The following is a 23,584-nucleotide window of genomic DNA, read 5'->3' on the forward strand; positions in this document are numbered from 1 at the left end:
CTCAGTCTCACATCAACAATAAGCAGGCGAGGATGGTCTTAATGGGTTTGTGATTCATTGTATAATTGTGAAGCCATGCATTTGAATCATAATTACTTCTATCATTACCTCCACAAAGGATGCTGCGGTTTCAGCCATGAATTGGTTTGGTAATGTAATGACGTGTTTGTTTCGAACATGCTTAACAAGCTACATCCAGGTACACCACTTGGTTACACGTGAAAGGGGATTACGTACATCCATTTGTGGGATTAACAGCTGCAGCAATTAATCGATGTATCGATAATCGATTATCCAGTTATTTGATTACCTGTTTTTTTGAGTTAAACATTTAAATATCCCCTGATTTCATCCTCTCAAATGTGAATATTTAGTCATCCATGAAAGCAGACCTTTTATCTTTTGTGTTTTAGGCAAAACAAGACATTCACACACAACAGCATTGACAACAGCATTTGCCTCGTTTTTGATATGCTGCGAGCCAACCTGCTAGCTGTTTGTGTTTGTTTTTCTTCATATTGATTTGGTCCGTCGAGGGCAGGAGTGGGCAAACGTTTTGACTCGCGGGCCACATTGGGTTAATAAATTTGGCGGAGGGGCCGTCCATATATAAGTGGTCATCAAACAGAATGACATACTTGCTCACGGTGCAACGAAACAAAAACACAACACATCCACGGCAAGTTAACACGTCACATAAATCAACTACTCGTGCTGAACACGTAACTTAAGACTGTTATTTCCAAATGCCCACAAGGCATGCTGGGTAGTCCAGCTGCAACAACAATATGAACTCCTCCTTGTTTCCTTCTCTGATGACATCCTCAACATATTTTGCAATGTAGCAAAAATGCGAAAAACACAGCAAAATGTTGGGAGAAAGAGTACTTTCCCAATGCTAATGGTGAGTTGCTATGTCTTATTATCGCTTAGCATGTCGACTATATTAAGTAATACGAGAATAAAGATGACTATAAGGGTGTTATTTAATCTCTAAAAGGCTCTAATAATGTTCAAAAAAACATTTTTAGACCGTTTTTGTATTTTTCTACAAAAATATGACATTTATCAGTCTTGATCATCAGGGAAATTCACCTACTCCAGCAGCTGTCAGACTATAAACAGAATATAAACTGCTACAAAAATCCTGTACAAGAACCGTGCAATAAACCGTGCAATAAACATGCAGCTTGATCAACGTGTACCAGCTGTAATAAGTTGTGGGTGTAAGTGTATAGAACTTCTTGATTTGTATTAGCTAGAACTTTCTATGCTCTTGTGTGCTTTTGTACTCTGCTTTTGGTTCTGTAAACCTGGAATTTGCCCTTGTGGGAGTAATAAAGGCATATCTGATCTTATCTTATCTTATCGCGGGTACGTCTGGAACCAATTAACCGCAATAAACGAGGGACGAATGTACTTCAAAAATATTGACTTATTTGCATTGATTTGTCTTGTCGTCGGTTGAGATTCCCCACTTCCGCCGGCTTTGTCTTCTTCTTCTTCGAATATTAAAGGCTGCGATGGAGGCTGCGGGAGACTAAAGAATGCAGAGGAATCCCGCTCCAATGATTCATCGATGGACGTGTATACAGCACATACCAGAGAAATCTGGTTTTGAATCAAATAGTCTGCGTGTGGTAATCCCACGAACTCGATCGGTCTAAGGTGCATCGAGCGAATGAATGCAGGAATCCATTTTATAGTGCCTGTAAATGCCACCTATTTCCTTGAACTTGAGGAGTGCAGAAGAAATAACCAATTAAATCTAGGGGTGAATCCAGAAAAGGTTGAGGTCCAGGCTTTTTTTTCCCACTTTTGTTTTTGACATTATCCTTCATTTGTTAGCAAATAAATGTCTCCAACAAAAGGATGGCACATGCAGGAGGTGGGTATCTACGACGGTTTAAAATGACTGGCAATGGTGGCGTTGCATGCGTGCACCTGTCGCGGCAAACACAGTGTATTGCAGAGTAAATGACTCATCTTTCATGCTTTGTTGTGCTTTAAATTTAACCAGACAATTATATGAGTTTATTCCAGATGAAAAGTAACTCTGACACGGAGCCATCTTTGAGAAGCAGCAGAGCAGACACTGGCATTGAAGTCACAGCATGAAAGTCAGCCATGAACATCAGTGGCTTACTGGGAAATTGGCAGAAATAGTCGGAACTCATTGCTAAAAATGGTACTTAAAACGGCAGAGATCATGGAATCACAGGTGCGATAGCGGGAGATGAATGAATCAGCAAACAACGTTGGACGGACATGAGGGGAGAGCAGTGTAGGAAGAGAAAGTGGGCATAAGGCAAAAGAAAAGGTGGGATTACAGAGCAAGTGGAGGAGGGATTAACTTCCATGCGCATGCATTGTGAGTAAGTATCGACATGCCGCAAACAGCTGGCGGGATGCAGACGTGCATGCCTAAACCAGAGTGGCCATCTACCTCCAACGACCTTTGACTTTGGTACTTTTTGCTCAAATAGTGGGTGGGTTGACAAACAGGAAGGACTGTCAATATGAGTGCAGACCTGCCGACATGTATGAATTGTTCCGACTCAGCATGCAAGAATACGCTTCGTTCAATCTGTACAGTACAGATAAATAAATAGATGTTGTAGATAGACCCGGCAACCAGTCCAGGGTGCACGCCGCCTCAGCCGGGAAGGGCTCCAGCATACCCACGCAACCCTAGTGAGGATTAAACGGCATAGAAAGTGAATGAATGAATGAATCGGCATGAGAGAAAATAACTGAGAACCACTGTCTTGAAAGTAAGTGTGTGACATCAATATGCTTGCTGACTGGAAAAGAACCTGTCAAGAAACGTCATCAGGCGAGGCAGACAGTACGCTGCCTCACCAGAAGGGGGTACACGTGTAAATGTAACGTGCCTCACCATCCATGACCCTCACCGCACGTCACTGGTAAGCTATGGTGCAGAAGGGTCACACTCGTAAGCCACACGGCCAACATCCAGGCATTTCTCTGACATGCTGGGATGTATGATCTGCAATGATAGTCCTCAATAGCTCTTTTTCATGCAGCCGGCGTGAGTTTGGATCCCGACAATGCCCCAAACACCCCGGCATTGGAGCTCTCCGTGGTCACACCGAGCCTGGACGAATCGGAGCGTTGCAGGGTCAGAATTACACTCCCTATTGAAATATGAGTCTTTAAGGGTTTTTTTAATAGAATATATCTGACTAAATTAATTGGGCATTTTTGGGATGTCAGCATGAAATGATTTGATGGGAAACTCTAAATTATGCAATTAGCGCACAGCAGAGCTAAAAAAAAAGAAAAAAAAAAAAGGTGTGCTCTCACTCTGCTGACTCGTACATCACACACTCCTGATAGTATTTTGGTTTGTGTGACCTTGATTTGAGACTCTAAACCTGCCGGCCATTAACTCCCAGCCGTGATCCAGAAGACAGAATGTGACCGAAAAGGATGGTGGCAGATGGAAAGTGACTTGGAGTCCTTGCAAAGCAGTTCGGAGCTTTAAGGAGTCGTAGTTATGGAGACGCAGATGTCCTTGAACCAAACATCCACTGTTCATCTGTGGGCAGCTTGTCAACCAAACACTGATTGAACTTGAAGAGGTGATCAAGAGACGGTGAGGGTATCTTGAGAGACAGACGAGCCTGTAATCAGGTGAGTGGCTCCATAAAGGGAACCCTAAAGGGAAACCTGATTATTTTGAAGAGGTTTTGATCTTGCTGTTTCCCAACCTGAACCCGGAGATCCTCGGAGAACCCGATCTGCTGAGCTCCGTGGAACGTGTGGGGGAACAATCCAACAGCAATGGTTAAAGCTCCCATTCTGCTGCTTCCTGTTACTGCCGCCTAGTCTGATGCCAAAGAAATATTAGCTGGAGGACAATCAATCACGAAGATCCTGTAGTTATGAAACCCCTCTACAGCCCTGCTTTTCTGTTAGTACCGCAGCAACTGATTTGATATTTCTCATTTATTTGTATTAAGTGGGCCTTCAAACGATCTCTGGATAGTGGCTAATGTTGAGGGTACACAACACTGACCATGTTTTTGTCCTCCTTTCAGGGGCACAATATTTCCTCTGGTACATGTCGGCTTATGGAGCATCCAACTATCTGGGCAGCGAGACGAGTGAATACTCCTCGAGAGAAAGAGATCGCCTGCCGCGGCCCTTATCGTCCGCGGGGAGCTGGCGGCCGGGAAAGGCGGGCTGTCACGGCTCTTTGGGATGCCAGGAGATGGCCATTATCGGCAACGTTCTACGGCCGCCTGTGCTGCTATCTCCACTCTGCAAGCTTCCTCTTTTTGTGCTGAAGGATATTTTTCAAACAGGAGTGCATGTGCAGCATGTCTGCATGAAGCAGCAGGCGGCAAAGATGGAAGACTCGGTGACTTTTCCAATTTGCGCTTCATAAGAGGAGCCCTCGATGCAGAGATCAATGCGAGAAAAAAGGGTGGATAGAGAGAGCACTGGAAGCTATTTTCCATTATGATCGTTGCAAATGAGAGTTTCCTTTGACAAGAACTCGGCACATTATCAGGCTTGTCCTTGCACTTAATATGAAATTCTAAAGATATTTAACACCTAAGGCACACCGGGTTGTGCTTAAAAAGGAAAATATTTGTATTTCATGATTGCAGTCATTAACTCTGCCTATTCAAGTGATCACGTTTGGGCTTTTGCATTTTGTATATTCCAGATTCTGTTTTTTAAATCAACTAAAACCAGGTTTGTTAAATTGCATGTAAACACCTTCAGGTGATCGCGGAAGGAAGAAGAAACCAGTTTGGCAGCGTTTGATATCTGCCAGGAGACCGACAGTGACATACATGAGGGTGAGCAACAGAAGAAGGTGCTGGTGTACATGATGAATTTCTCACGATTGACCTTGAAAGACAGATAAAGGGTTATCCAACACAACGCAACACCCCATGTGTTGTTTCGGCACATTGTATTGTTATTGTTTTGACAGGAAATATAACCTCCCCAAGGGAGCGTGGATGGACGCAGAGCCATGATTACAACCAGAAAAAAAGTTCAGTAGAAATTTTGAATGAACCTGCCCTTGCAATTACCCCCGGTACGGCACTATGTGATGACAACGTCGACACTGGGATCGATTTGCCCACTGTATCGGTAATGTTGACGGCGGGATCGTTCCACCCACCCTTTTTTATGGTTTGCAATTGCTCTCTGCAGGACAGGACGCAGTGAGTATTGCATTCCTCGCTAACTACTCCGTCAAAGTTATTTTATGGACAAAGCATTAGCGTAGCACCCTGCTGATTTGACTTTATTGTGTGCATTATGAAGTTTATCAACAGAAATAGGTTTGGTTCAATGCCTGCAAAATTACAAGTCCATGCCCGTGTTCAGAATGGGAAAAAAGAAGACATCCGGACTGCAACCTGTGCGTTCAATGCAGCTTTTAAATGTGGGTGTTGCCCCAGAACAGGCCTTTTTTCCTCAATTACTTCGCCACGGTTACACGAAATATTACACACTATAAATAGCACGCTACCCATGATCGAGACCTCTCTGATGATGTGACATATGCAGGGGCTCGGTGGACGGTTCATCCAGCATTAACAGCACTGGAACAAGATATCATTTGGATGATAAAGAATGCATTTGGAATAGTAGCATGGCCTGCTGTGCTTTGCTTGCAGGCCCATGATGAAACAGCCTGCAGAGAAGACCCCGTCCTCTTGGGGCAGAGACAACAACTTCAATCTTAACACAAGTAAAACAAAATAAATAATCATTGACTTAGGAAGAGCATGAAAAAAACCCAAGACAAACAAACACCACAGTCGACTGTACTTTAACGGAGAGCGTGACAAGCTTTAGGTTTTAGGGGGTGCACATAACATAACCCGACCTAGAGCCTGAACACTTTATACATCGTCAAGAGTGCGCAGCAGAGGCTGTTCTTTCCGAGGACACGGAACCAGCTTCTACTGCTGCACAACTGAGCATCCTTGCACATTGCTGGCCTGTGTGGTACTGCAGATGCACAGCCACTGAGAAAAAGCCCCAACAGCGTGTGGTCATGACGGCTGCGGGGATAATCGGCTCCCCCGCTACCAAACCTGGACGACATCCACTCAAGACCGACTCGACACACTCTCAACACACGGGCCGTAAAAATCAAACGAGAGCCCTCACACCCCGCCTTTACCAACCTTCCCTACCCTAGGGCGGAGCACACGCACAAACAGAATAACCCCCCCCACCCATATACGCAGGTGCTCCTCGGTTTAAGCCGTCCATGTTAATTGGTTTTGTGGTTACATACACACGGCCATACATTTTTTAAAACTTATTTTTGGTCCGTAAACTCACAACTCGCCCAAGAAGTAGTTACAGCAGAATACACGAAGCCACACGTGGTCGATCAACGATCTCATTAGAGTAATCCCTCGTGTGTCGCGTTTAATTGGTTTCGATAAGCGAATTTCCGCAAAGCAGGATTAGTTAAATCATAGAAAACCTGTTTAGGATGTTTTTTTTACCGTGTTAGAGCCCTGTAGACATGAAATAACACCCCTATAGTCACCTTCACACTCATATTACCCAATCTAGTGAATATGATCAGAAAAAATAAGCCATTTAAGACATAAATAAGACTTGCTTGTGTGTGTTTTAATAAATGTCTTCCGGACGTGTGGACAGGAAATGGCGTCGGGGATTCGGAGCTGGAGTACGGACACAACAATAGCCCGTGCTATTATGATGGTGATGATGATGACTATTATTATTATTATTATTATTATTATTTTATTATTGTGCCTGTTGTGAGATAAATAATTAGATCGCCTATTGTCTGGTGCGTGTTACTAGTGACACCTAGTGGCGAGTAGACGACTTGTATTTGAAAAGCAGTGGAGAGGAAGGGGGAGTATGCCATGCTGGTGAAGGACATGAGAAGTGTTGATGATGAAAAGCTTTTTCAGTACTGCAGATTAGGGATGTCCCGATCCGGATCGGGATCGGCTGCTGATCTGTTATATTTTGAAGATTGGATACACCCACGTGTAAGAAGGAGAGGTTCCGCAGGTCCTTCATACCGACCGCTGTCAGGCTCTACAACACCTGCACCACCTGAACCATGTTGTAGTCACTATGTATTCTTTACTTGCGTATCTTGCTTGCTACTGTAACAAGTCAATTTCAAATACAAATACAAATACAATACAAATAATATCGGCTTCTGCCACGAGATCGGGCCGATTTCCTCTGCAGGGTGGCTGGACTCACCCTAAGAGATAGGATGAGGAGCTCGGTCATCCCAGAGGGCCTCAGAGTAGAGCCGCTGCTCCTCCACATGGAGAGCAGCCAGCTGAGGTGGCTCGGGCATCTAGTCCGGATGCCTCCCGGATGCCTTCCTGGTGAGGTGTTCCGGGCATGCCCAGTTGGGAGAAGGCCCCGGGGCAGACCTAGGACACGCTGGAGGGATTACGTCTCACAGCTGGCCTGGGAACGCCTTGGTGTCCTCCCGGTGGAACTGGAAGAGGTGGCCGGGGACCGGGAAGTCTGGGCTTTCCTACTGAGGCTGATGTCCTCGACACCCGAACCCAGATAAGTGGAGGAAAATGGATGGATGGATGGATGGATGATAACAAAAGCTTATTATTAAAAACAAACAAACAAAAAAAAGATTGGTCCCGGATCGGATCGGCAAGTCAATAAAAAAAATTTGATTGGATTGGAAGCTAAAAAATGTGGATCGGGGCATCCGTACTGCGGAGTCCGCGCGTTAGTAAAATTTGGGCTTTAAGGCCGCCACAGTGTTTGGAACCAGTACGTAATCTGAGGACCACCTGTATGAAGATGCTGCTAAAGTTTCATTGTATAATTTGCAATGACAAATGAAGAAATGTAATCTAACTCGAGTTAAAGGACCCGTGCAAGAGCAAGTGCAAGATGTTGAAGACGTCCGATTTAAACAATTCCAAACCGCCCACTCGGCTCGGAAAACGTCGCTGTGTCTATTCTTGAGATGTTATTTTCCATCTCACTTGCTCTGCTGAAATCCTCCTTTTCTTCGGAAAGTCTTTGACCGTCTTTCCTCATTGGATTTGACAACTTCACAGCCGGATGTCGGAGACGGGATCATCTTTTAATTAACCTGGGAAACACTTGAGCTCCATTTGCGCATCCCGCTCTCGCTGCCTTCTGCCAAGTGTGCACATTGCACTGTCAAAACTGTCTCTGCTGACAAAATACACACAACCGACTTCATTCCTGCATGCTCGGAGCAGACTAATGCAGGTGGCGCTCTGCAGCCTGGCCCCAGCCGACTGGTCCCCGATATTTAGAAAATAAAATGTTGGAGATTTAATAGTGGAGCGTCGCTTCCTGCTGTGGTGCCAAATAATTCCGTATCTTCCTGCTGCTCACCAATGGAGCAGATTAACAACATGAAACACAGGTCAGTGCTGGCCCAAAAAATAAGAAACCATCTCATCACCATCAGCAAAAGACACACAGCAAATGGATGCCCGCACTGCCACAGGGGCAGTAGGTTCCACTGCCTGGCCACAATATTAGGCACACCTGTACATGTAAATATTTCCAATACGTTACGGTTATGTCATATCGGCTACATGAGGAAGTACAACCACAATAATCACAAGAAAACATGAATTCAGTGATTTTCTTGTCTGTCCTCAGAGGCGATAATTTTTACATCTTTTGTCCATAAGTTTGGTTGATTGCTCCAAATGAAAATATTTTTTTCCTAAAATGCTTTTTTTTTTTTTTTTTTACAAACTATATTATTTTTTTTAAATTACAGAATGTATGATAATACTGTGTAATTAAAAATTGCATTGTTGTCTCATATAAGGGTAATAAGGTAAAAATCTGACATTAAAAACATTTTTTGCACTACTAATCTTATGTATATTCACATCCAATCTTTAAAAAAAGCCAGCACCATAAAAATGTATTATATGGAAAATAACAGTTCACAAAAAACAGTGACATCATTTAATCAAATGGGCATTTAAAAAGGTTAAAATCATTACAAAAATAAAAATAAAATATTTCATATTATTTTATTAGGACTGACATCAGTTGAAAGATTTGAGCAAAAAAAAAAAAAAATAGTTCTGACAAGATGACTTTTTGTCACTCGACATAGCGAGGTAGCCATTAGCTGTAACCGAAACGAGGAGCAGTGCCTGTCGGTGGTGAGTAACGTTGGTTGATGCTTAACTCATTCACTCCCAGCCATTTTTCAAAAGGCATACCGCCCGTTTTAGACGAGTTTCTTTCAAGGCACACAGAATATTGTGTTGTACGGCTGCATAAACACGGAACGGTTTTTACGTGCAAAAGATCCGTGCTGAGCGCTTATCAAATGCACTTCTGCCACCTTGTGGCCGTTTTTTATGGCTTAAAACTGCAGCGACTGTGGCTTCTTTAAGTCTGCATCTCTTTTTGCCTCTCCCACAAAATAAAAGATGAGTATCACTACTTCAAACGCTTCAAACTTCGCTATATTGGCCTAGTCGCCACTACATTTTTGATAAAACTATATCCCAGAGGCATACATGGGTCTGTTTTTATCATACCTACTATTGCTGGTTATTGTTCTCTGTTTGAGTAATATCACTTGATCAAGCCTTTACCATTCCACACTAAAAATAGGTAATAAAAGTATGTATGATTCATGCTGATATCGGACTGATATCTATATCAGACGATATTTAAAGGCTGCAATATCAGTATCAGATCAGAAATGAAAAAGTTGTATCGGGACACCCCTAGTAAGCAGAGTAACATTTTAAACAGTATCTATCCTCCATATTTACCGTAATTTCAGGTGAAGAAGTGCACCGGGGTTTAAGCCGCACCCACTAAATTTAGAAAGAAAAACTGATTTGAACATATATCAGCCGCACTGGATTAAAAGCCGCACATGTCCATGTCATAAAATGGGATATTGTGATGCGCACGAGTCCTGAGGACCAGGTAGCTCTTTATTTGACAGGAGCCAATCATGAGCTATGAAAAAACTCATGACGAGCTTGTCAACCTATTGGAAACTGCTGGAGGTCATTACTCAATATAACAGTCTGACTCACGGTGTCATCTCACAAAGAGCACTAAAATCAGCTAAGACATATACAAGTACCAATACGAGTTAAAAGTATATACATATTTTAACGGCTTCCCATCATGCATTTTGTCTCAGGAAAGCATTTCATTGGTTATGGCTGCCCACATGCTGCAATGTTGCCTCTGTCCACCAGAGGGAGCCAGAGGAACCCAATGCACAGAGGGAGGCTGACATCACTGCAGCGCCCCGGCAGCCATAACCAATGAAATGCTTTGCTGGGACAAAATGTATGATGGGACGCCATTAAAATAGTTGTTATTTTTTACTTTAAACTTGGATTGGTACTTGTATTGTGTATTTCTTAGCTACCTCTTGAGTGTTAAGTTGCTGTGTGATGAGTTTAGCGCTCTTTCTAAGATGACTCCGCGATTACATTGAGTAATGCCCTGCGGTTTCCAGGGGGTTGAAAAGCACATTGTGAGCGCACTTATAGCTCGTGATTGGATGCTGACAAAGAAAGAGCTACTGTTTTCTGAAGTAACGCAGATGTCCCGTGTTCAAAGTTTAAGAACGAAGTGGCAGCTTATACACCGGAAATGATGGCACTTGCTCAAAGTTAAAATCAAGTTCATGTTTTAATACGAACCGTAGTCAAATTCTTTTTACACTATCTGACAGCAAAGGCTGTTAAATGTCACCCTAAAATGACTTGTACAGTTAATAAAGGTTTTATGATGGTGACAGTTCAACCGTGGACATGATTATTTATTTTTACTTTATTAAAGAAAAACGGTTCCAAAACATAGCAAAATGTAGAACACCCAGCCTCCCGGAGGAGAGTGTGTTAAAGTTTCAAGGTTCTACTGTACCATTGCTTCTTTGTTTCGGAGTGCATGAGAGTGACGGTACCATCAACACCCCAGTAAATCCACCGCCTGTTAGGCCATTAGTTCTCATTGTCCCCTCACTGGTAAAGCCCAAACAGAGGAGTCTGTTCAGTGTGTTGTGTGGTTGCAAATGGGCTGAATGAGTGCGGTAGAAAATATGGATAGCAAACCTTGAGAACAGGTCTAATGTTTATTATCAATGACCTTTTCCTAGATGAAAGGGAAGTGTCACAGCTCCAAGACCACAACCTTTGAAGGTGTCACGCCAAAGACAGGACGAGCTATCACGGGTATAAGTTTCTTTCACATTGCTTTCGAGAAGAAAATAAATACATAAATAATGAATTAGTTGGCTTGGCTCGTGCGGTCATCTTTCACCCGACAGCTGATACCTCTGCCATCAATCAATGCGTTAATGAAGTGATGTTATTAAAGTGCTATTAGTTCCTTGCTGGTGGAAAGGTGCTATAAAAATGAAGTTTACCATTTACAATACCTGAATTAATGAGCGACTCAGCATCCTCTGGCTAGGTAAAGGAAAACTGCACTTTTTGGGGGAATTTTGCTCATCATCCACAGTCCTTATGTGAAATATGATCACACGTCTTTCCCTTTTCTGTGTGTTCTAACGAGAGAAAAACAGTTAGCAAGTGTTCTCGTGTCCATCCTTCCCTCACTCGTGAACAAGCGGTACCTCAACTCCTCCACTTGGGGCAGGATCTCATCTCCAACCCGCAGATGGCACTCCACCCTTTTCTGGGCAAGAACCACGAACTCCGACTTGGAGGTGCTGATTCTCATCCCAGCAACTTCACACTCGACTGCAAACCGATCCAGGGAAAGTTGACGGTCCCGGCTCGATGAAGCCAAAAGGACCACATCATCTGCAAAAAGGCAGAGACCCAATCCTGTGGCCAACAAAACGGAACCCCTCAACGCCCTGGCTGCACCGAGAAATTCTGTCCTTAAAAGTAATGAACAGAATTAATTTTGACTATAAAGAACCAAAAAAATAAAACCCTCCAAAAAACGGTAACAATGTTCTATTGTCATACAGTAACTGACCTGGAAGTAAACCAACCACAGTGACATTGTTATTGCAGCAGCTAACATTAGTGCTAACAATTCTTCTTTGGTTGTGATGCAATCTCTTGGAGTGATGTCCTCCGAGCCTTTCCATCGATGGCAACACTATGCCACTCCATGTCTGTCGGCATGGCTGGCAGCCTCCACATTCACGCCGCCAAGTCATGCCGGCAATGAGTCTCTCCAAAATATTACTCTTTTTATCTAGTTTGTAAATGTAAAAACTAGTGAGTTTGCATCCAAATCAGTACTCAGCCTTTATCCAACTATGTTCTGTTCTATTTTATTTGTTTAATGCTGTCTAATCACTTCCACACTTATTACTAACTCATCATGAACAGAGTTCATCGTCAGTATCCACCCATTATCATCTATGTTCTGTTAAGTCTATTTCAAGCATGTTGTTTATTATGATTGTCATACAAAGTAGTAACAGTGACAAGAAATTGTACTACTATTTCACCACATTATTACATTACCTTATCATTTTCCCATGTTTTCAACCAGAAGAGCGTGCATTTAGAATACAGGAAGTGATCAAATGTATTGCAGTTGATGTAAATGGGATCTGAATGCACGTTCAAATAAATGAAACCATGACCAATCATGCCAAAAAAGAATTCTGATAGTGTTTTGACAATAGTTTTCCTCAATTAAGTGATACATTCACACTTTTTTTTCTTTTTAAATAAAACAGTTCCATCCGTATCATTTGCTTCATGCTCAGACCGGTGAGGAAGTAACCAACCGACAGCCTGTTGGCCCCACAACCAGGCAACCTGGGGTCATCTACATCAGGGGTCACCAACGTTTTTTCTTGTGAGAGCTACTTTTAGAAAATGAAAATGGCCACGAGCTACTCATTTTTGTAGAAATGATTTTCATAGCTTATTTCAACCCAAACAGATCAAATATGCTAGTTTTACCAGAACATTCACAAAATGCTGGTGTCCACAACTCCCATTTTATGTTTCACAATACTTTTCTTTCTGGTGTTCTCACATGATTAACTGAAAACCTGAATGAAAAGCAGGCTTGCGGGCACCTCGTGTGGTCCTGGGGGCTACCTGGTGCCCGCGGGCACCACGTTGGTGACCCCTGATCTAGACAGATCATTTCACGAGTTGTTAGTATTTGTCTGTTTATCTTATATTTGGCAAGCCCTTTTTTGCATTTAAAATGGATTTAGGCTTATTTCAAGATCTGTCAAATAGTTTCAGGATAAAACTTATTAGGTCATTTTCACCTAAAAATGTAAAAAAAAAAGGTTATTTTAGGAACATATCACTTTTTATCGATTGATAGGTTCATTGGAGACACTCGGCATTGTAAGAAAATACAATGATACTCCTACATCGAGAATGTGTGAAAACATGCTTGCTTCAATCCAGCCTCATAAAAGCTCATTTTGTCTCAATTTCAAAATCTGATAAGAGCATTTGTCTTATTTCTGTCTTACCTTGTAATATGGAACATTTTACTTAAATCTACCAGTGCCTAAGAACAACTTGCTTATTTTAGGACTCATTATATTCTTAAAAGTCACAAGAATTCTTCAATTCCAGCCATGCAACTTTTGCTTCCCCCACTGGCAGAATCTTTTGCTTGAAATGAGAAAAGTTGTCTTATTTTAATATCATTTGGTCTTCTTTCAAGTATGGCTGTTTTTGCAGTGCATGCTGCTGTTGTTGATGGAGTTCCTACCTATGGGCTCTGTGAAATCAATGCACCCAGGAAAGACGTTCCTGTAAGTGTTGAAAATGATCAAAATAGGGCAAAATAATGTAAGTATAACCTGTTACTGCATGGTCACAGTATGTATATAAAACAATAAAACCTCTTTTAGAGGGCTTGACAGTCGAAATAGGAAATATGTCCCCTTACGTGCACTGTTAGCTCCATTATGCTAACTGTTCTCTGTTTAGAACACACAGAAAAGGGAAAGCCGTGTGTTCATGTTTCATATAAGGATTGTGGATGAAGGGCAAAATGACCCCCCAAAAGTGCAGTTTTCTTGTCAGTGGTGGCAAAAAGGAGAACTTCAACAGACACAGTGCGTCGACACTCAGATATACCAGTGATGGGTCTCTTTGAAAGTAGCAGAACACTTCAACTGGGAGCAAAAGACACCATTGTTGAGTGCAGCTGTATTTTCTGGGATTTAAAATGCAGCAAATTGTACTTGCACAATAAGAGTTACATTAGTGAGTAATAAGAATATCACTTCGTTTTTCTTTGTCTTTCTGTTTATTTAGACCACATATACACGCGTAATACATGCATGGTGTTGGAACCGCACTGCTGTTGATGTGTCCAGGTCAGAATCAAGTTGTAAAAGAGCGTCAGCCCCTGCGTGGCGACGCCATTGTGCCCCCATCTGCCATCGTGACAGAGAGGTGTGGCTTGACGTGATGCGCAGGCTTTAATTCTGCTAAAAATGTCGACATAATGAATGAAATAAATAAGTTACAGCCATTAATGCAACAGCCCTAAAAAGGAATGAATTCATGAATTTGACTGCCAAGATGGCGGTGTATATACGCAAGCTCAACAGAAGGTGATCAGAGTTTTACAACAAAGTATCAGAGCTTTGATGGAGCATGTGCTTCATATACAAATAAAAGGTACATAGAAGTTTCTAAAAATAAATAAATATAAATATATCTAGTATTTGAATGAAAAATATAGAATGACTTATTGTCTTCTTTTTACTGATATCCTCTTTCTGCGCAAGCTGTATTACCACAGCAAACTCGAGAGGAGTCAGTGCCTCCCAAGCCATGAACCTCAGCACACATCACTCAGATGTACCGTGGAGCTTAGCCAAGCCTTTTTTGTGCAAAGTGACAATGGTGGCTCTTATACTAGTTGAAACATAATGATGTCTCTATATACTTGTAGTATTCTTTGGCCTTTCCGCAGAAGACGCAAATGTGCTGAGCCATTACCACCCCATGTATCAAACTCATCTCCATGCAGCAGCAAACCCCCATTTTTTAAAATCTATTATTGAATATCGACAGCTTGGATGGTACGATGTTCTTTTTTCCAATTTACACTGCAGAAACGTCTTACCCACCTCACTTGTTTTTATTCGTCACGTCTTTAATAGCAGACGGTATACCCCCTCCTGTTTGGCATCATCTTCCATTCCATAGGATCGTGTGCCCTCAAAAACCTTGTCAGCAATCTTTAGGCCACCTGTCTTGTTACCATCCATCTCCCCGTGCTTCCTCCTGACCCTGCTTTTCTAAATGACCTTTCATGTCTATAACTGCTCACACAGGGTATACACACACACACACACACACACACACACACACACACACACACACACACACAAACACACACACATACACACACTGATTTCTTATTTTTTTGCATGTTTGTCCCACTTCAATGTTTCAGATCATCAAACAAATGTAAATATTAGTCAATGACAACACAACTCAACACAAAATGCACTTTTTAAACAAAACTTTTTATTATTAAGGGAGAAAAACATCCAAAGCTACATGTCCCTGTGTGAAAAAGTGATTGCCCCCTAAAGCTAATAAGTGGTTGGGCCCCCCTTAGCAGCAACAACTGCAATCAAGCGTTTGTGATAACTTGCAATGAGTCTCTTCCAGCGCTGGGGAGGAATTTTGCAGAATTGTTGTCATTCAGCCACATTGGAGGCTTTTCCTTTTTAAGGTCATGCCACTGCATCTCAATAGGATTCAGGTCAGGACTTGGACTAGACCACTCCAAAGTCTTCAGCCATTCAGAGGTGGACTTGCTGGTGTGTTTTGGATCATTGTCCTGCTGCAGAACCCAAGTTGCTTTCAGCTTGAGGTCACCAACAGATGGCCGGACATTCTCCTTCAGCAGAATTCATGCTTCCATTTATCACAGCAAGTCTTCCAGGTCCTGAAGACCATCACACTACCACCACCACATTTTACTGTTGCTATGATGTTCTTTTTCTACTTTAACGCCAGAAGCAATGGGACACACACCTTCCAAAATGTTCAACTTTTGTCTCGTCAGACCCTAGAATATTTTCTCAAAATGCCTTGGGGATCATCAAGATGTGTTGTTTTCCACACAGGGACATGTAGCTTTGGATTTTTTCTCCCTTAATAATAAGAAGTTTCATTTTTTAAAAAAAGCATTTTGTGTTCAATTGTGTTGCCATTGACTAATATTTTAATTTGTTTGACCATCTGAAACATTTACGTGTGACAGACAGCCAAAAACATAAATAAATGAGGAGGGGGCAAACACTTTTTCCCACCACTGTATAAGTACGTATACATATATGTGTATACACCCCCTCGCAATAAAGCCGGCACTGCACTGTTAATATCTTTGTAACCACAAGACAGAAAATACTTTTTTTTAAAAAGCATGAACAAATAGCAGTAAATAAAGGTTATTTATACACACAGGGAAGAGTTCAGAGAGTTACGACTAGAGTTACATGATCGACGAGTCTCCTCAGCCCGTCTTGAAAATGTGCTTAAATGGCCTTTATGAGTTGCTAAGGTGCCTGGTTTTGGATGGAATAGCATCCTCCGCCTTTTTTTACGACTTTTCTCCCCCCCAAAAAGTAGGACTTCAAGAGGGGGATAAGTGAACTAGCACCTCTCAATACTTACTGTTCTAACAAACCTTTCGTCTGATGTACGGAGAATGTCTTTCTCATGTTAAGTGCTTCACTTTCTCAGTGGAGCAGACAGGATGGTCTCATCGTGCAGCAAACATTGGGGATCAAAGCTCCTGCTCACTCAGTCCTGGCCAATCCTTCTCGAGGTCTCTGGATCAGATGGTGACTTGTGCATAGTTGTTTTGTATGACATTTGAACTAAATCAATCAAACAAACTGGCACTGTCCATGCACTCCCTGATTTTGAAGAGACAGGCAGCCCAACAGCGTTTCGTGGTTTATGCACGCGCGCCATAGATGAATACAAAATGTAATGTCGGTCCGTAAACGCTGGACTTACTTGAGTAATATTTTCAGCACAGCAGCGGATGAACACGCGCTGCACGCTGCAAGGATGCGCCGTGGATGAATACAGTGTGCGCCTCATTTGAAGCTCCACGGAGTGAATGGGTGAATGACATGGCGTATTAATTAACTCTGGTGGAAATATGCCACGGAAAAGAAAAGCCATCACCTTAAAATTGAAAATGGACGTCGTAGATCTCAGAGAGGAGAAACAACGACCAACTTGGGCAGCATTAAAAGTTGGACTATCAAGACCATCGTTAAAGATAAAGATGGTATCCTTCGGCATGTTAAAGCATCTGCTCCTGTGACAGCGATAACAGTGATAACTAATTAGTGCAGGAGTCTCATTACACACATGTACAATTCTACACTATTTTTCATCTATTTATACATTACTTCTTCTTATGCTGCCTCATTTTTGTCCGCTAAATCCTACCACATCAGGACAAAAAATGTCCCACAATTTGTCCCCTGAAACTAAAAGGGTCGCTGACATGATTTATGAACTTTGCTTAAAGGTGTTCTATATTGTTGGTAATTGTGTTCGACGTTGTTCGTTTTTTGAATGCAAACGGTAAATTTGTAAAAAAATACATTTAAAGTACATGGCGGGAGCCTTCAAAGGTGGCGTTTCCGGAAGTGGCGCAGGCGAAGGCGTAGCTCTCAGCTAACGGCTAGCAAACCAACCCTCCCACATGTAGCGTGTCGACTTTGTTCTGTATATTTTTCATCAAAATAGCAGTCATGCCAAAACGTTGTGTTACCGCTGACTGTTCACAGTGTCCGAGCGATACTGTATGTTTGTTCAGGAACATTTGGCATTTGGCTTGAAAGTACGGTACAAACACCTTTTGGATGCAAGGATGCTATTCCTGACGCTATAGAGGACGGCGTCAAAGTTGTCACAGAACAGAGTGAGTCATGTCTTACTTACATATCATATTGGAAACACTATTATTTCAGGTCTAGGGGTTCGAATCATGTTACAAACCATATTCAGACGGTTGTAAACAGGTTTTCTATGCTCTGACTATGAACATCTTCCATTTATAAATAAGGAATCCTACTTTGCGGAAATTTACTTGTGGAACCGATTAACGAGGGAAATCGACGTACGTTCCGAGACTGTCTGCAGCCATAAGCAGTGGGAGTGACTTAACTTCACCATCAGCACTTTTTTTCCTCGCAAATTTTATTGTGCCATTTGCTAACTTTCTATGGCTTCCGAATGTCTAAAATGGATGAAGCTAAGCAAATTATAACACCACCTGTTGCACTGGCATGCGGTAAACAAATGCAATTCAAAAGAGCCCTGGAGTTCATCCCGACACATCCTCTGAGTCTTTCAGCAACAGCGGTGTCTCCCTGAGCTGTCTAACGGAGATCTCACATCCTCATCTAGTTGACCCGAATGATTCACTTGAGCCAACTTGACTTTGATTGCTTTGCTTTGATTGCCTCAGGAATCGTTCAGGCCACGCCATTGAGCAGCGGCAAGTCCACGCCAGCCACTTATCTGAAGAACTTCTCCGCCGTCTAGTCTTTTTACACCCATTTTCCTTTTATTATCAGCGTGAGACTCTTTGCTCAGCACACTCACGCGTATCTTTTCTTAATTGAAACCCATGTATGCGTGCTAGCTTGGCAACATAAATGAAAATGTCACAATCTGTCTGACAGCGAGCTGGTTACCTTCCGCTCTCGAGGAAAAAAGTGCAGCGCTCATCAGCGAGAGTGCCATTAGTCTAAAACTTGATAAGCATGTCCCTACCATTAAGCAGTCCTCAGGAGCAAAAATCCTTAAGAGAGAGAAGAAAAAAAATGTTTGACTTTGTTTAGGCAATGAGTCTTGTCTCTGGGGTAATGTGCACTTTTGATGCCCATTGAATATCAATGAAGGGGATTAGCATGGATGAAAAGCAATTGTGAGCAACCTTAAACACGACACTCTTGCATACAACAGCCGCTGTTTGACTCAGCTGGCAAAAGTCGATAAGAGATATTTTGTACTTCAAAGTCCTTGCATGTGAACAACTTTATAAAACTACCCCCACCCAAATAAAGAAAACCAAATGTGTTTTGCAGCCAGGATTGAAAATTGCCCATGGACATTTATTTTGAAATGGGAGCTATTTTTGGCATTTTGCTGCACCACTGTTGGAAAACAAACTGGAGGCTAAATGTCACACGATACATCTTGGGGAAAGGCAAACCAAAGGAAATAATGGATCCAAGCCTTTAATTAAATTCTCCTAAAAGTGTATTTATGAGATCGATTCCTTCAATGAATGCCTGGGAACAGCAAGATGATAGTAGCACTTACTCCTATAACTTAATGGAGGAGGATGTTGTTACTTCACTCATTCAATCCCAGACATTTCTCAAAAGACAAGCCCTTCAGTAGCGGCCATTTCACACCATTTGGACTGATCTTTCAGGGCATACAGAATATTGTGTTCTATGGCTACACAAACATGGAACCTGCCCAAAGAAAAATTAGACTCTCGTCTTTCATCAGAAAAAGAGGGCTTATTTCTACCTTTTTCCATTCTTTAGTAATCAGCAATAGAAAATAGGTAAGTTTCAGGAAAATATCAGTTCCCCACTAAAAAAGGGAGAAAACCATGTTTGGTGAAAAGATACGTTTCAAGCAACTTTGCTTTTGTGACAGCTCAAATATCTAAACAACTATACCAACATAAACAACACAAAAAGTCTGTTTTACATCAAAATAACAATTTATTTGCAAACATAACACCATAAACCATTGAGGGAAAGGCTTCTTGAGACGTCATCTGTACTTCTGTGAAGAAGGTGTCGGACGTTTCGCTCCTCATCTGAAGAGCTTCGTCAGCAAACTAACAAATGCTGGTAGCCGAGGCCTTAAATACAGTAAGAGTGGCCGGAATTGGTGTGCCAACACCCTCCTCCTATTGGTTCCTTACACTAAGCCTGAGCGGAGTAGTGGTATAATCCTCTCCTGCTATTAGCACCTCCATAAAAGGGAAGTGTCGCTCCCTGAGTTGGGTATGAACGACTCTGATACTGGCTCGTTAGCATCTATTGTTCTGGCTTATGTCCAGAGAGCGCTCTCAACCAGTGGGTACCCACGGTGGGCTTTTAACAAATGTCAAAAGAAGAGAGTAGGGAAAGAAACCCAAAAGCCCACAGAAGCAAAAAGGAGAGGAGTGGTAGCCCCTTAGGTAGCGGGGGTCTCCGAAAAAACTCCAGAGGATCTTATGGCAACACAAAATTCCTACCTATTTCAAACCAGTAAATACCCTGAGACAAAAATGAGTGCATCCTAAAGACAAGGCTCCAAACCAAAAACAGAGCAATGTGGTCTATTCCATCCACTGTAAAAATGAGGAATGCAAAGAGCACTACATTGGGGAAACTAAGCAAATGCTCCAAAAAAGGCTTTATCAACATCGCAGGGACAATTCTAGTGGTCCTCAATCAGCAGTACATCTACACCTTAAAGCTACCAATCACTCTTTTGAGGACAGCGAGGTAAAGATTTTGGCCAAAGAAAACAGATGGTTTGAAAGAGGAGTAAAGGAAGCTATTTTTGTCAAACAACAGAACCCATCATTGAATCGGAATGGTGGTTTGAGGTTTAATTTGGACCCTGTGTTCAGCAGGTTACTGAGACCAAAACCCACAGCTCTTAGTCTTGCAAATGAGGTGGAGCCAGGGCCGAGCCAGAACAATAGATGCTAACGAGCCAGTATCAGAGTCGTTCATACCCAACTCAGGGAGCGACACTTCCCTTTTATCGGAGGTGCTAATGGAGGAGAGGATTAGACCACAACTCCTCCCAGTCTTAGTGTAAGGAACCAATAGGAGGAGGGTGTTGGCACACCAATTCCGCCCACTCTTACTGTATTTAAGGCCTAGGCTACCAGCACTTGTTAGTTTGCTGACGAAGCTCTTTGGATGAGGAGCGAAACGTCCGACACCTTCTTCACAGAAGTACAGATGACGTCTCAAGAAGCCTTTCCCTCGATGGACAACTCCTGTACGACTGAGAGCCTACACAGACACCATGAACTATTTACAGTTTTCACATTTAGAACTGAACTATGTGTGTGCATGTGTGTGCACGCATGTGCGTGCGTGTGCATGCGTTAAAATGTCCCTACAATGCGTAACCTTCAGCACGCTACACTCCTCCACGCTCTCCCACTTCCTCCTTCCTGTCGTGTGTGATTTTTCCGTCCACATGACTTATGCCAAGCTCTTCGGCACTTCTGCCACCTTGTGGCCGTTTTTATTGCTTAAAATTGCTCTGAAGTGAAATGCATTTGTGGGGAGTCCATGGCCTCACAACCTGTTTTTGCCTCTGGCGCAAAACAATGTAAAATACGGATAAGTAAGTTGTTGGGCTCGGGCGTTCGGGTTTATACAAACGTATACGTACGTCTTTGGTATTGAATGAGTCCGGCTGACTGCAGATAGTTGCACGTTACGGCTATTTAGGCAAAATCAGTGTTTCCTATGGAATAAAGGAATGACTCATGCCATACAATGCTGTACGGCTCTTTCTCCTCCCGACCTTCATCTCCATCAAACCCCAAACTAGGTCTTCCCTAATCACGCCAACCACTCATAAATATCAAAACGTTAATCTAAATGATACTTGATACTACTGTTGTGGTTGGTGCTCTCTGCCCCTGGAGATGCGGTCGACAAGGGCACCACTGCACCTTCACATTTATCTGCTTGTTATTGGCAACGATGACACTGCAAGTGGACAGTTGTTGTCATCATGGGACTATTACTGTTGCTGAGACGGCTGTAGTTGTGCCCTTTGTTCTCCTGTCCTCCCCCCGGTCACAAAACCCCGCCATCCTATTTTCTCTCTCTATCAGCCCTCTGTCCCTCTACTCTGTCTCTCTATCACAAGCCAACCAATCGAGACAGACAGCCACCCCGCAGAGCCCGGGTTCTGTTTGACGTTTCTTCCCCAGAGGGAGTTTTTCCTTGCCTCTGTCGCCAAGTGCTTGCTCATGTGAGCAAGTGTTTTTTTTTCTTAAATGTATAAGGAGTGTGGATAAAGACCTGCTCCATGTCTAAAGTGCCTTCAGATAACATAACTGAATTGATTTTATGGACAGAGGTGTCCAGGCGTTGAGGGCGTCCAGTTTGGGGACTTTAGCATCTCGTCTCTGCTATTCACAGATGATGTGGTCCTGATGACCTCATCAGCCAGTGACCTTCAGCGTTGACTGGGGTGGTTTGCAGCTGAGTGTGAATCTTCTGGGATGAGACTCGGCACCTCCAAGTCTGAGGTCATGGTTTTCAGACAGAAAAAGGTGGATTTCACCCTTCGTGTTTGGATTGAGGTGTTGCCCCAGGTGGAGGAGTTCAAGTATCTCTGGGTCTTGTTCAGGAGTGACAGAAGGCGGAAGCATGAGCTCGACAGGCAAATCGGCGCAGTGTCTGCAATCATGCGGTCACTGTGAAGAGAAGGCTGAGCCAAAAGGCAAAGCTTTCAATTACGGGTTGTTCTATGTTCCCACCCTCACCCATGAGCTGCGGGGTCGTGACCGAAAGAGCAAGCAGATAGAAATGGCCGAATTCAGTTTCCTCCGTAGGATGGCTTGACTCACCCTAAGAGGCGTCTGGGAGGAGCTGAGAGTAGAGCCGCTGCTCCTTCACATCCAGAGGAGCCAGTTGAGGTGGCTCAGGCATCTACCATACAACAGATGTCTTCTGGACGCCTCCTTAGTGAGGTGTTCCGGGCATGCCCGGCCGGGAGGAGGCCCCAGGGCAGACCAAGGAAACACTCAAGGAATTATGTCTCCCAGCTGGCCTGAGAATGGCTTGATGTTCCCCCGGTGTAGCTGGAAGAGTTGGCCGGAAAACAGGAAGTCTAGACTTGCCCACTGAGACTGCCGCCCCTGTGACCAGGACCAGGATACGTGGAAGAAAATAAAATCAATTGAATTGATTCTAATCAGCAAGTTAAGACACCGTGTATTTTCTTTTATGTGTAGAGTGTTGTAGACGTCCTGCATTATAAACCTCTGCCTGAACAGATGTATTTTATAGAAGGATTACTTATTTGGAGCATATAGTAAACTCTCAATGCATCTTGCGCGAGCGTGTCTGTGCCCGGATATGACCATGCATCGGACGACAGCGCATGAATATGAAAGAGTTGGCCTCAGACCTTCATAAAAACGTCAATATATTGCAAAGTCTACGTTCACCCCCCCCACTCATGCATCTCATAAATACAATCGCATCCATTTGCAATAATTGAAACTTCCACACTCATTCATGTGCTACACTCTGTTATTTGCTAAATGACTCTGAGGAGCATTTTAAACCAGGATGCATCCTGCTCATTTCAATGTTGGACACTGGCCTGTGTGAGCGGCGCCATGTGCCATCTTCTCCCAGGGACTCTTCAGAGTTGCTTCCACAATGCATGAAATGAACAAAATGGGTCCGAAAATGAAAGGATTACCATAAAATTACATCCAAATAGTGCTAATTGCTTGATGAGCGTCTGGGGGTGCCAATTTCAAGCGCTCC

The 23,584-nt window shown here is 43.0% G+C and overlaps 1 protein-coding gene across 4 annotated transcripts in view; it reads right to left on the reverse strand.

The window, feature by feature from the left end:
* The window catches only part of LOC129185146 (neural cell adhesion molecule 2-like), a 243,331-nt gene that overhangs the window by 105,423 nt on the left and 114,324 nt on the right, over window positions 1-23,584 (reverse strand). The window lies entirely within an intron of this gene.

This window comes from Dunckerocampus dactyliophorus, chromosome 1, assembly GCF_027744805.1.
Source record: "Dunckerocampus dactyliophorus isolate RoL2022-P2 chromosome 1, RoL_Ddac_1.1, whole genome shotgun sequence".
In the NCBI taxonomy this organism is placed as follows: Eukaryota; Metazoa; Chordata; class Actinopteri; order Syngnathiformes; family Syngnathidae; genus Dunckerocampus; species Dunckerocampus dactyliophorus.